Genomic DNA, 12,477 nt, shown 5'->3' with positions numbered 1-12,477 from the left:
TCCCAAAGGAAGACTGAGTCCCTACACTCCAGAAAAATATGCTCCATTCAGGGGCGTAGCCAGGGGGGGGGGGGGGGGACTTATGGGGCTTGAGCCCCCCCCGAAATTTTTTCGTGTTGTCATGCGCCGCCGACCAAAACAACTCCCGGGGCCGGAAATCATGCTCGGTTTTGTCTAGAATGTCCTTTTCACGCTCGGAAAGACATTTTAGCGCGAACATTGCGAAATCGGGCTGGCTTTCGCGGGAATGCCCATGCATCAGGAGTCACATATCGTAACGCAAGGAACCCCATCCGAGCACAAAGTTTCGAGGGCGTTTTGATGTCAAGCGGGCTCGTCTCGGCATCTCGCGGAGGCCGCAGAATCTACGGAGCGCTTGGATTTCGATTCTGAAACTTTATGGGTGTAAAGTTCTCATAACCTTTTCATGCGAAAGGTGCATTGACGTCTCCAAAGTCGTGCTTTAGATTTTCAGTTCCGAAACTTTGTGGGTTTAATGCTGTTATAAACATTTGATGCCCAAAGTGCATTGAATTTTCTAAAGTCGTGCATTGGACCATACAACGAGACAAGCCAAATCAACACATTATCAGAGAAGTTGACAAAGCACGCAACGAGGTTCGAGGTTCGATGAGACGAAGCGTTGTGGTTGTTCATTTGTGCCGTCATGTCATAAAAGAATATCAACATTTTTTTTTCACCTGCGCCAAAGCATCCATGTCAAGACACTAAAGCCAGCAAAGGTAACTAAGTTCTTATTTATTTTTATACTTGGACTTTTGTTTGCGAGGACACATTGAGCCTCCTTTTCTTTTCTTTTTTTTTTTTTGTTCTCGATACCCGCGGTCTGCCGATCCAGACAGAGCGCATGCGTTTTCCTCTTGCTGCATCGACCACCGCGCGGCGCACTTGGATGCGCGTTCGTTTTTCTCTGGCCGACTGGATTTTCACCTGGCAGAGTTTTGGGCACTTTCTGGTTAGCAGACGAGAAAAAGAAACAATGCATAGTCGCTCGCCGCCAGCACTGCGGGAACTCGACGGATTGCAACGCGTTCGCTTGAGCGCAACCTCTGGAAAATTTTGTCTCGCCGGTGTAGGATACCCAGCATTATGCGTAATGTTCTCTGTGGACCGAGCGTCTCACGTTTTCTTCGATATTCCTTCGGTAGCCACACTAGGTACCCAAAGTAGGCAGTCAATTGTAGCCAACATGCTTTCCTTTGCGCTATTTCATTTCGGTGCCCCCTTCCCCACAAAAGGAAAAAAAAAAGACTGTTCCGGCGCAGCGAATTGTCGCATGGTGAAAGTTCTATTTTGTTACTTCTTTTGCGGAAAGTAATGGGCCACGGGACGCTTCAGTTGCCGAATACTTTTATTATAATGTTGCGATAGCAGCTATATGGCGACTCCAGGAACATTCCTGCCGTCGCCGTCGCCCTCATGTTTTGTATAAATAAAGTCCAAGGGCGATAACATCGTGACCGCGCGCCGCATGCTGTATTTGCGTGAGGGCAGGGGAGGGGCGACATGGGTGAGCCGATGATGGTGGCTCAGTCTTGTGTGCGCAAGGGAGAAAAGCGGGGAGGAAGCGCGCCACCTTCCGTCGCACGCCATACAATGGGAGATTTAAGGGGGGGGGCTGTGATCTGTGAATCTGTGGTTACGCAACATGTTTATTTGCATTGTTTGACGCATCATATATAGTGATTTTTCTTACTACGTAGATTTATTGAAGACTTATACGTATATTTAAATATGTTGTTGCGAGGTATTGTGTATATGCGCAGTGAACTTTGTTTCCAGTGACACTTTTTTGCCCTTTATCAAGCTATGTCTTCACATTTGTATATTCCATTGTATCTTCGCATTTCTAACGTACGAGGGCTAGTCAGTTGAAAGAGCGCCAACTCACTCCGCGCAATAATGGTTCCGTTCATTATTTGCTAGGCATGCGCATAGCACATAGGCATCACATTTACAAAAGGGACATGCAGGGGTGAGGATAAATGTTCTTTAATGCTCTCATACACTGGGTTGAACATGGTTGCGTGACATATGGACGCTCCAAAAGTTGAATAGCGTGGTGTCCTGAGGTTTTTGACAGATGAACATGTTTCCCAAAAAGAAATTAGTCGCCGTATGGCTGCCGTGTGTGTTGAACATTGCGTTTCATTGGCCACTGTGAAGCGTTGGAGCAAACGGTTCGAAGAAGGACGTGAAAGTTGCAAAGACGATCAATGACCGGGCCAAAGCCGCCGTGCAATCACGCCCAACACAATTGCGAAGGCTGATTAGACAAGAACGGAGGATAAGCATCGATGTCAATTGGCAGGGCGTGTGAACATCAGTCACGGTACGGGTCACACCATAATTCATGAACATCTCGGTTATCGGCTCTTGTGTGGGCAATGAATGCCCAATACTTTGAGCCATCGCCAGAACACGGAGAAGTTCGGCGCTGCCTTGACTCATCTAATCCCGTATCACGATGAGGGTGACGACGTTTTGTCTGCAATTGGGACCGGCGACGAATCATGGTGCCGCTACTACTAGCGTGAAGCACTACGGCAAAGCTTACAGTGAAAACATTTGAATTCACTACCCTCAAGGTTAGGAAAGACCGTCATTTCTGCCAGAAAGGTGTTGTGGACTTTTTTTTTCGATCGTCAAGGGTCATTATTGGTCGAATTTGCTAAACCTGGAGAGACTATCAATAGTTTCCTATATTGTGAAACGTCGGATCGGCTGCGCGTCGCAATCAAGAACAAGCGACGTGGAAAATTGAGCAATGGGATCATCTTGCTCCACAACATTGACCGTCGCCACGTCGCTGATGTGGTTAATACAAAATTGGCAAAGTTCAAGGGGTAAACGCCGCAACATCCGCCATACAGCCCAGACCTGTCGCCTTGCGACTTCCACAGTTGGGAGCATTTGAAAAAACTGCTCAAGGGAACGAACCAGATTCGTGTCGGACGATGACGTAGAATCAGTTACAGATTTTTGAAGCGACACAAGGAGTTTTAAGAGACGGGCATTACGCGACTCGTTAGTCAGTGGGACAAATGTCTAAATGCTCATGGAGACTACTTTTAAATAAAGTACCCCGTTTGTCACATATTCGCATTGGATCCCTTTCATTTGACTCGCCTTCTTATATTTAGCAGAACTCCTGCTTTTTATATGTGCTCTCTGTTTTGACTATAGTTTCAGTGCAATTACTCACAATACATGACCGATGACAGCTGCTGCTGCGCAATACATTGGAACAAAGGACAGCGTCATTGAGATTTTTCCCTGGCTGTTGCATATATACAAAATGTAAACAAGGTTCTTGAATGACATGGAGGGAAAGAGAGAGAGAGAGAGAGATGCAAGTGACAGAAATGCCGGGAGGCTAACAAATTTTCATTCAAATATTTGCCCTCAACTTGTACATTTCATGGCCTTTACATTTTTCATATCAGCGGCATGCACTGCTTTGCTGGTTTCAAACCGATATAGTTCTAAAGTTCATCTGACATTTGTATTACTTATTAAATATACAGAAAACATGATATAAGATATTTCGGGCATAATTTTGAGACAAACGATTATATTCTTTTATGAAAAAATACACATTTTACTTGTCTTGACAGTGCGTAGCGTTCAAGAATTCGTTTGCAGCATCTTTGGCAATGGCAACGCAGTTATTATTAATGTTTAATGAATTTGATCCATCGACTCTTTCTATGAGGAGGAGGCCGAGCTGCAAAGTGAGCCCCCCCCGAACGAAATTTCTGGCTACGCCACTGGCTCCATTGTCTCCGGTTTCTGACATATCTGGCAATTCACACTCCAGGGTACAAAGATCCCCTTCTCCTGCAGCCATGGCTTGACAGGAAGCGTGCCAGTGTGTAGCATGAAAAAAAAAGTTTTTGTTGTTGCTCTTACAGGCATTTTCTTAACTCTTTTTAAGACATTCTGCTCACGCCCCAGTGCATATACTGCACGGTATATTGGTACTGGACACATGATATTAACTAAATCTCGGTATAATCGCTTTCTTGCGACTGTGTTCAGGTATTCCAAAGAAAAGTGTACTTTTAGAAAACGGAAAGAGCTTATCACTTCAAACAAAAAACCTCGGACAACCACTTGACGTATGCCATACGACGTCACAACATATTCTGGCAGTGCGTCACCTAATCGCGTCTGGATAACGCACCGCAAAAAACAATCGCTTTCGTCGCGCAAGAACATGAAACGCGACACTACTTGTTTCAAAAATAAATGCGACAAACCCAACCCTCGCTTCTGCACAGCGTGAAACAGATTCAGACGACTCGTGCGCTCCCATCCTGATCCCCACACGAACGTAGCAAAAACCCTGTGCAACTTTTGTACACACACTCGGGATATGCATAAAACTTGCAACATATAAAACACTTTAGCGACAAGAAATAAATTGCAGACAGTGGCTCTCGTGAATATTGACAGATTCTTGCCTCCCCACTTCGTTGTTTGTGCTTTAGCCCGCTCAGTTTGTTCAGTCCATTGCGTCGTGGTATCGTGATAGTATTCCAAAGGAACACCAAGATAACTGGTTGGCGTATCTGTGAACGGTACTGTTTCTAATACTGCAGGCCGGCTGTCCCATTCACCGTGCCAGAAGCCTAAGCTTTTTGGCCAGCTTATGGCACTCCCCGTTAGACTGCAAAACTTTCTTGCATCCTTGACTGCCTCCCGAATGCTCTCTTGCTCAATGCAAAAAAGTGCGATGTCATCTGCGTAAGCTAGTATTTTTACTTCCTGAGTTAAAAGACGGTAGCCGCGAATGTTTTCGTTTTCTCGTACCTTCAAACAGAAAGGTTCAAGAAAAATCGCAAAAAGTAAGGGCGACAAAGGGCACCCCTGGCGCACACTGGATAATCCTGGTATATTTTCGCTGAGTCTTTTATTGATTATAAGGTTAGCGGAACAGTTCTCATAAGCCATGGCTACTCCGTCCTGAATCACTTCGCCTACATTAATGTGTTTTAGCAGGGCAAAAAGTATGCTGTGAGCAACCCTGTCAAAAGCTTTTTCTAGGTCTAACTGAACCATTGCTACACATTCGAGGTTCGCATCACAGCATTCCAATATACTCCTAGCGATGTGAATATTCGACAATATTGTTCTATTCCTAATACCGCATGTTTGGTGTGGGCCTACTATGGATTTAATAACTGACTGCATCCTTTTTCCGAGCACCTTCATGTAGATTTTATAATCCGAATTCGTAAGACTTATGGGCCTGTATCCAGCGACAGATTTCAGCTTTACCGTATCGGTGGTTTTCGGTATAAGCACAACATGACTTTTTCTGAATGATGGCGGCAAGTGCTTAGTTTCATGAGCTTCTGATATTACACAGTGCAGTATCTCGCTTATTTCGGCCTTGAAAGTTTTATAGAAAGCTGCTCCTAGGCCGTCTGGTCCAGGCGCCTTTCCTTTACCCAAGTCTTCTATGGCTTCTGTAATTTCTTTCGCAGAGATCGGTCTCTCGAGTCCCTCTTTTATTTAGTCTTGTAATTTTGGCAGAAGTGTTAGAAAGGTGTTCACAAACTCTTCTGTTACGGGCACTTGCCTACCGAGCAACGCTCGGTAGTGTTCAACGAAAGCTTTTTCAATTACTTCTGGGTCTTTTGACATTGTGTTGTTAAAACAAATTTCTTTTATTATGTTTTAGGATGCGTAACCCTTTTCGTCACTGAGCGCGCGCTTAGTTGGCGCCTCTCCCAGCCACAGCCTCTCGGATCGTGCTCTTATCGCGGCTCCTTGGTAAATTTGAGCGTCCACCCTTTCAAGTTCGCGTTTAATTTCTCTAATCTGTTTCGAAAACAATCCCGGTATTGTGCACTCCGCGTTTAGAAAATAATCGAGCATGCTTTGCAGTTCTTTCTCTCTTTGTTTAGCTTTATGACGCATCACACAAGCCCTCTCGATCGCACTCATTTTCACTTCAATTTTAAACTGCTCCCACAGCTCAGCCCAATTTGTTGTAGCATCTGTTTGCATTACGTCAATTTTTCCTTTTACCGTTTTGACAAACCATTCATCACTTAAGATCGTTTCGTTCATTTTCCACAGTTCCCAGTTAAAGTGAGACCCTCTATGTTTCGTGCCTAATGTACACGTTACTAGGCTGTGATCACTGAAGCTCACGTGCTTTACTGCGTAGCTATTGACCGTTCGCGCAAGGTTTGCTGATACGTACAAACGATCTAGTCGAGCGTGACTCTGCCCTTGGAAATGAGTAAAAACAACACTGTTACCGCTTAATATGCTTCCAACGTCTACTAAATCATAGTCTGCCACGATTGCGCAGAGTTGATGCGCACTTGTATCCCGTATTATTTTACTGGGCACCCTATCTTCGGGCATGCAAACACAATTGAAGTCACCAAGAAGAACAACATTTCTTTCACACGTCAGGTGTGACTCAACAAAGCTAAAAAAAAAATTTCCTATCACTAATTTTGTTTGGAGCGTACACACAGACAATTCGCCAATCAATATTATTGAAAGAGAAATCACATAGGACCAATCGCCCATCTTGGGCCGACATTACACTCTGCGCAACAATACCTATTGAATTACGCAAAAATAAAAGACAGCCACCGGCCTTACCTACTCCATGACAAACACAAGTGTTGTAACGGGATTTAAAAACCTGAACCATTTTGTCCGTTTGCTCTTCGCTTTCAATTTTAGTTTCTTGAACAGCAAGAATATCTATGTCGTTTTCCAGCATTAGGCGACTTAATTGTGCTTGTCGCCGTCTAGCCGTTAGCCCTCGTACGTTAAGCGTGCCAATACGTATTGCTATTCCATGATTATTTGCCATTGAAAGAGAAGAGCAAGCACAAACTACAATACATTTCGGAGATCAAAGACCGCCAAACTTACAAAAAAAAACAAAACCCTACACCATCATAAGCTCCGTCTCATACGGCGAAGGCATGACGTTACCAAATGCGCTACTCATCATTCACTTAAAGGTTCCGCAGCACCTAGTCCTTACTGAGCCTTCTACCGAACAGCACCCCGCTACCGCGGGGGAACTGTCGGCGTTGTCCGCTTATCTGGTGGGACAGTCGGCGTCTGTCGCCCGTCTGGTGGGACGGTCGGCGTCTGCCGACCACCTGGCGGATTGGTCGGCGTCTGGCGCCCCTCAGGTGGATGTTCTCGCGTCGGCCTCCTCTCGAGCGGAACGTTCGGCTTGGGCTTGAGTGTAGACCGCCGGAAAGAGGAAGCCTTCGTGGGTGGCCCTTCGCTGCTGTCACCGTCGTCTTGCTCAAGCCTGACATCTTGATCGGGTATTTCGCGAGGTCTCTTTGAGACGGCGCTAGCCTGGTCCATTTTCTCGCCGGATTCTTCGATGAAGGCAGCGCCAGAGTTGCCCTGTCGCAGAACGCCCTCGGCAGCCTCCGCGTCCCCCTCACTTTCACGCACCGTAGAATTTTCTGCAGACGGTTCACTTTGCACTTCATTCTTGGCCACTGCCTCGCTACTGCCCTTTCTGGGTTGGCACTTGACGCTTGCCATGACCACTGGCTTCTCTTCCGTGCCTCGTTGGTCTCCGCCCGCTCCAGCAGTCTCTTCCGCGTCCGCTTGATCCATCAAGTGCTCGTCAAACGCGTCGCTCTGGCCAGACCCGGTCACGTTAGCGTAGCTTCTCACGCACTGGGTCTCGTCGTGGCCGAAACGACGACAGAGTCCACAGCGTGGCACACGGCACTCGCGCCGTATATGGCCGGTGCCGCGGCATCGGAGGCAGAGCGGAGCTCTGCCTGGAACAATCACGAGCGCATGGTCCTCTGATACTCGTAGCTGATGCGGGATGTCTTCCATGGTCATACCAGCCTTCAGCCGTAACGATACCAGACGCGTGTGAGAACCTTTGTCGCCGCACTCTGGTACTCGCCACCGCTCCCTGGAAATTTCGGTCACCGTTCCGAACGGCGCCAAGGCTGCTCTGACGTCCTCGTCGGGAGTCGTGTGAAGCAGCCAGAACAGCTTCATTCTAATATCCTGGTTGCAAGGGTCAATGGCGATGCAGCGGTGTTCTTTGACACTAAAGGCCTTCGCTGACAGCAGCTTCTTTTTTCCGACTTCGTCCTTGAATGTTATAGCCCAGACATGGTTCATCTGGTAGGCCCCGAGGGCCACCACCTCCGGCAACAGCTTATGACGGTCAAGCTTATCGCGAAAATGTTCGACTCGATAAGGCCTGGCCTTCAAATCACCGTGCAAAAACACGGTATTACACACGGTCATACCTGATGGCAGATGCGGCAAAACAAGCTGGTAATCCTGTGAAGACGTTTCCGTAAGCCTGATACCGCGGACCGGCTGGGCCGCATGAACCGCCCCTACGGAGCACAACATTCCGTGACCGTCCACTGTGGTGGCCGGAAGGCAGCATCACTATACTAACAAGGAGATGTCCAAAGTGCCAGCTAAAGTAGTATATACACGATTTGATAAAAAATTGCACAAGTGTTCGCACAATCTTGCCCAGAAGTGGGAAAAAATAGAGACAGCTGAGTGTCGCGGGCGGCACCGCCGCGTGCGCCTACAAACAAGAAGGAAAAAAAAAAAAGAAAACACTCCCCGTCGGGGAATCGAACCGCGGTCTCCCGCGTGACAGGCGGGGATACTGGCCACTATACTAACGAGGAGATGTCCAAAGTGCCAGCTAAAGTAGTATATACACGATTTGATAAAAAATTTCAATCATGGGCTCCCATGGAGCGGCTCAGGCGGGCGCGTCCCGCCGTAACAGGCTCAACGAGAACGACGATAGCGACTATCAGATTGTTTTGCCGCAGCTGCCTACGGGTCGTGTCGCGTTGAACACCGTGTTTTTACACGGCGACATCCGGGCGAGGCCTTTCAAGGTTGAAGATTTTCGTGATGCCCTGCGCCCTACCGGATTGCTGCCTGAAGTCGTTGCGCTGGGAGCGTACCAGATAAACCATGTCTGGGCGGTCACCATGCGTGGCGCTGATGCAACAAAGCGTCTGCAGGCCGTCAAGGAGCTTCTGGTGAAGGGGCGGCGCTGCCTCATCATCGATCCGCAGGACCGGACGGTGAAGTTGCGGCTGCACTGGCTACTCCACGGTGTCGACGACGAGGATGTGAAGACGGCATTTGCGGCCTTCGGCAAGGTGCTGGAGGTCAGCCGGGAGCGCTGGCGCGTTGAAGGCGTCAGTGACAAAGGCTCGACGACGAGGACTGTGCTGTTGAACTTCAAGAGCGGTGTCACCGTGGATGACCTACCCCATCAGATCCGGGTCGCCGGTGAGCTGGCCCTCGTCGTCGCCCCTGGACGCCCGATGCAGTGTTTGCGCTGCAAAGGAAACGGTCACGTACGCCGCGACTGTAGGGTACCCCGATGTTCTCTGTGCCGACGTTTCGGGCATGTTGACGCCAAATGTGAGCGTTCTTACGCCACAGCGGTGGGTCAGCCTGAAGGTGACAAGACAGCAGAGGAAGTCATGGACGTGGCTGAAGCTGAGGAAGCTGCCAGAGGTACGGAAGACGTGGCCAAACTGCAGGAGACCACCACTACAGTGGCACCTGCTGCAGAGGAGACACACCGGCCCCCTAAACTCGCGAATAAATCTCCGAGGACACCGGCAACGGCAGAGAAAGACGTTGAGAAAGGGAAGTACCTTCCGCAAGTTGTGGTGGGCGCGCTGACCGACTGCAAGGACCAGGCAGCTGACGGGACCACCAATACATCGGTTGCTGGCGCGGCCGTCAAGCGACCGCTGGAAAAAGAAGACCTCAAAGGTAGCCATGAGGCAAACAAGACGGATGAACCGCCTGTAAAGGCGCCTCTGGGGAGACGCTCCGGCTACAAACCAGTGCCGAACGTCGGGGCAGGGAGGCGTGTCGACGACAATCCGGCGCCGCAAAAAAGCGACACCGGGCAACCGGACAAGCACGGTGGCGTCTAGCGTTGTGCTAGACGTTAAAGGTAAGCACCATGCTTCGGGTTTCCTTTTAAAAATATTAGTGAATGATGGCTTCCGACCTGTCTTTTAGTTTCGCCACACTTAATGTGCGAGGACTGGCTGCCAAGAAAAAGCAGAGTCAGGTCTATCAACTCTTGGTGGACCAGGACATTGACGTGTTGGCAGTACAAGAAACAAAAGTTGACGGAGAGGAGGAAACCGGAAGCATGGTGCTTCGATTCACGTCTAAGTATTTTGTGTTTGTTAGCCATGCCGTGGGAACATCTGCTGGTTGCATCATTTTTGTTAAAAAATTGCAAAGCCTTGTGATACAAAATTATTTTTCATGTGTGTCGGGTAGGATTGTGTGGTGCGATTTTTCGTTGGGCGAGCGTGACTGGCGGGTCATTTGTATTTATGCACCAAACGCGGATAAAGACCGAACCATTTTCTTTTCGGAAATTAAGAAGCATCTCAATGTCACGAAACAACTGGTTTTGCTAGGGGATTTCAATTGCGTATTGAGTGGGAGGGATAGAGCTACAAAAAAAGAGACCGAACGACAAGAGCACCGTATTGTTGAAAGAACTGATAGACGAGCATGATATTGCCGACGTTGCCGAATGTCTAGAAGGGGAACGCGAAGTGCAGTACACGCATTTTCAGGGCTCTAGCCATGCTCGGCTAGACAGGATTTACGTGTCCCTTCAAATCATACCTGCATGTAACATTTACACTGTACTACCCGTCTCTTTCTCGGACCAGTGCCTAGTGAAATGCAATGTGGGGAAAAAAAAAAGATGTAATAGTTTTAACTGGGATCTGTGGAAATTCAACGCAACGCTACTACGTGACGAGCACTTTGTCCGTTTTGTGTCAGAAGCAATAAACGAGGTTAAACTGGATGGTAATAAGCAGATAGGTGTTGATTGGGAATTACTAAAACAAAGTTTTAAAATAAAGGCCATCGAAAGAAGCAGCGTCTTGAAATACCGTGAAAAAATGAGAGAGAACGGGCTGAAGGAAACATTGCGGAAACTAATTGCGCTGGAAAGCAAACAGCCAGGTCTTTTTAAAGAAGACCTACTTAGGATAAAACAACAGCTGGAGCAATTCGAGGAGAACCGCTATCGCGGGGCGCTCGTTCGAGCCAGAGCACAATCATGGGCCGTGGGTGAAACGCCCACGAAACGGGCGCTAGGTATCGAGAAGACGCATGCGCGGCGAAACGAAATAGAAGTGATTGAAGAGAATGGCCAAGAACTGAATGATCGGGAGAGCATCGCAGGTGCTTTTCACCGGCATTACGAGCGGCTCTTTGCATACCAGCCAGTCGATATCGAGGCATACAGAGCAAACTATCTTTCTCGTATGCCTCAACTATCAGCGGAAACGAAGTCACTTCTAGAAGCACCCATTACGCATGCTGAAATAGAAAGTGCTGTAGATAACCTGAGCCCTAATAAGTCGCCAGGCCCGGATGGTCTTGGCGCGGCCTTTTACAAAGCGTTTAAGAACGAGTTGGTGCCTTTGTTGAAAGCGTTGTTTGACGAAGTTTTTGCTACCAACAGATTACCACCGTCTTTCTCTGAAGCCCATACCGTCGTCATTCCTAAGACGAACCAAAAAGCAATGCTGAGGCTAGTCACAGCATACAGACCCATTTCATTGACCAACACGGATTACAAAGTTTTAATGAAAGTTCTTGCTAGCCGATTACAGTCAATAATTAAGGATCTTGTAGGACCGCACCAGACTTGTGGCATAAAGGGACGCACTATTGCGACAAATGTACACACGATGAGAGGCGTCTTGGAATGCTGTGACGATTTTCGATATGCCGTTGCGATCCTGCAGATAGATTTAGAAAAAGCCTTTGATTTTGTCCCACACGAAATTTTGTTATTAGTTCTTGAGCACGTGAATGTAGGATCAATAATCGCTGATGGGGTAGCTCTGGCGCACCGGCACTGCTCAACACGGCTGATTATTAATAAGACACTGGGGGCCCCCATTAATATAGAGCGTTCCGTGCGCCAGGGGTGTCCTCTCAGCCCGCTTTTGTTTGCCATCTATCTAGAAAGCTTTTGTTTGGCAATCATTCAAAATAGTAGCATAAAGGGCTTCAAGCTCATGGAAGCCGAAGTGAAACTCCTGGCATATGCAGACGATGTGGCGGTGTGCTGCACAACAAAAGAAAGCATTACAGAGGTAACAACCATTGTTAAACATTTCGGAAACACAACCGGGAGCTTTGCAAATTGGAATAAGTGTCTCGGTTTTTGGCATGGTGAATGGCAGTCAACACCGGAAATGTTCGCCAACATTAGATGGATTAAAGCGCCAGCTAAATACTTGGGCGTTCCGCTCGAACATTACCGGCGGAATGAGGACTACTGGCTAGAAGAGGCCAAACGACTCAAGGAAAAAACAACAAATTGGAAAGGTGCTCATCTCTCGATGTTTGCGAGAGCTACTGTATGTAACTTGT

This window comes from Dermacentor andersoni, chromosome 4 (genome assembly GCF_023375885.2).
Source record: "Dermacentor andersoni chromosome 4, qqDerAnde1_hic_scaffold, whole genome shotgun sequence".
Lineage (NCBI taxonomy): Eukaryota > Metazoa > Arthropoda > Arachnida > Ixodida > Ixodidae > Dermacentor > Dermacentor andersoni.
Note: the sequence above shows the minus strand (reverse complement) of the source record.